Here is a 2797-nt window from a genome sequence, read left to right on the forward strand (position 1 = left end):
TGCATGATACAGTGCAAAAAGCAGAGAATGCTGTTCATAGTGCAAAAAAGATTATAAATAAATAAGATAAGATAAGCTCCACTTTATTCATCCAGGAGGAAATTATTTTTGCTAGAGTACAATACAATAAACAATAAACAAAGATTAGTGGAATATGTAGAATTACACAGAGATTAGTAGTAAAATAGAAATAACAAAGAATACAAAGTACAAAATGCAAAGTGTCTAAAAGTGTTTGTGTTAAGTGTCTCAGTGTGTAAAATGTCTAGAAAAAATTAGAATAAAAATAAATCACTCACTCCTGGTTTAGCCTCTTTGCAGTGGCTCACAGTACGTTTTAGGGGAGATTTTGAGTTTTACTGAATAATTTTACCTCCTAGTTATATTTCTGTCATTTCAGTGTCATATGTGGCATTTTGAGATCAGGCCGGTTGAGTGAGTGACTTCTCTTAAGTCTCTTTTAAAGTGTAATTTTATCAGAGGCTTTTCCTGATTTTATTAGAGTTTTGATTTCCTTTGAACTGTATTTGTGTCTCTCAGTGATGTTCTTCCCTCCTCTAACGCTGTGTTGGTTTGTATCCACCTGACTGTATTTAAATCTGCTGATTTTATGATTTGTCTGTTTTAATTTGCTGACTTGTAAATCACTCTGTAACTATAAATAAAGATTATCATGCTGAAAATAAACTTGATTTGGTTTGAGGCAGCACAGTGTAAAGATGTTTTCCCATTAAGGACAAAGACAAAATATTCATGAATTCAACAGAAACAGTTCAAAAATCCATCACAATCAGTATTCTTTGAGACATCCACCTCTTTCCATTAATCTGGCGACAGCTGAACACGCCACCTTCATGTCTGAACGCTCACATTTCTGTAAAAATCGTGACTGAAATCTTACCAGCTGAGACTAAATAATATCTCTGTATCACTTTCAACACAAATCTGACCTGCATCCATTCGCATTAACAGACAAGTGACAGTGCTTCAAGTTGTGTGAAGTGATTAATGAAGGAATTTCACCCATTTTAGTACCGATATTTGGCCTAAAACACATTTATGAAAATACCGGCAGCATCAGACAACAAGAGAGCTTCTCACTACTGCAAATGTGGAACAACGGCACCGGTAACTTCATAAACCTACACTGACATGGAGACAGTAAGAGACAGAAAGGGAACTAACACTTAGTTTCAAAATACATAAACATTACAGATTTAATTGGATCCTGTGTCATATTTGATGGGTTGTGCTCAGCTGAGCAGGAGCACAGAGATAGTAAAAAAAAAACAAAAAAAAAACATGCAAAAGTAGTAAAATGACTACATGAAATGCAAAATGATTACAGAAGATGACCACAAGAGGGTGTAAAATGACCATAAAGTCACCCAAATTGACTGCTATAGCACAGAAATGAAGAAGCTTTTTAGATGAAGGTGAAACATCTTCAACAATCTAAAAGTAAAGTTGCTTTTCCTAGAAGCTCTCTGGATCAACATGACCTGGATCACTGAGAATATGCAAGCTAATATAACAAAATAACTGATTAAAAAAATCAAGAAGACCACAAACAAACGTGATGTTGTTTTAGGTCTCCTTCAGGCGGGTTGTGTCTGTCTCTAATGTACAAGTGGTCCATATATGAATCAACACTATCAACAGGCTTTTTGGATTGATAACAGATTAAATAAATAAATAAATGAATGAATAAGTAAATAAATAAATAAGGTGCCTTTTGTCTTTTCTATTTTTGGTAAACTTCTTCACTTAAGAACACAAGAAGTACGCTGAAGTGAAAAAACGTAGAGCTTAATATTTATCATGGCAGATAACATTGTAATTACTGAACTAAAAGTGAAATATGGCATGAAAACCGTAATATGAATTTTGATAACACATACATAGATTTAGACTTGATAGATGTGTAAGACAAAAGTATGAACTTCCCTGTAAACTTATTATTATTATTATTATTATTATTATTATTAGCTTAAATGAAGTTTGCTAGGTAGTACTACAGCAAGCTAATATAACATAACATTATTAGTTCAACATTAAATTTAGCTAGTGCTAAAACAAGCAATTATAGCATACTGTTATTAGTTCAACGTAAAATCAGTTAGTCAGATAATATAACAGTAAATTAATATAGGATAATGTTTTTAGCTTAACATTAAGCTAGCTAGTTAGCTAGGTGGTTAGCGCTACAGTCAGGTAATGCAGCATAATGTTGTTTTACATAGTCAGCTAGTTAGCCGGTGTTACAGCAAACGAATATAGCATAACATTTTAGTTTAACTGTCAGCTAGTTAGCCAGGTAAGTAGTGCTTTAACAGGCTCAGAATAATGCTATTCGTTTAACAAAAACTCAGGTAGCTTGCCTTTTATATAGAAGTATGTTTTTATTGCTTGTTAGCCGTTATGTTACTGTATCTGATGATTGCAAACATAAATGATCATTTAGACCTTTTTTTAGTATTTACTATTAAAAATTACTGCCAATGCCAGGGTATATTGCCTCCTAAATTTCCACATAATACAGAAAAAATATTTGTTATTTTTGCTCTTATATATTTACCATAGACTGTGATATTTACTGTATAAACAACAATTTTTTGTTACATTGCAATGTGTTTTTTTGTTGTTTGTTTTTAACCCTTGTTTACCCTACTATCAACAGCCACAGACATATTACACATTTGTTAAATAAAAAAAAGCAAAACTTTTTTTTTAGTAATGTTTGGGGGTCGTCCTGTCGTGTGGCGTGCGCGACCTCGTGTGCGTGTGCGCGCCGGAC

This window comes from Acanthochromis polyacanthus, chromosome 9 (genome assembly GCF_021347895.1).
Source record: "Acanthochromis polyacanthus isolate Apoly-LR-REF ecotype Palm Island chromosome 9, KAUST_Apoly_ChrSc, whole genome shotgun sequence".
In the NCBI taxonomy this organism is placed as follows: Eukaryota; Metazoa; Chordata; class Actinopteri; family Pomacentridae; genus Acanthochromis; species Acanthochromis polyacanthus.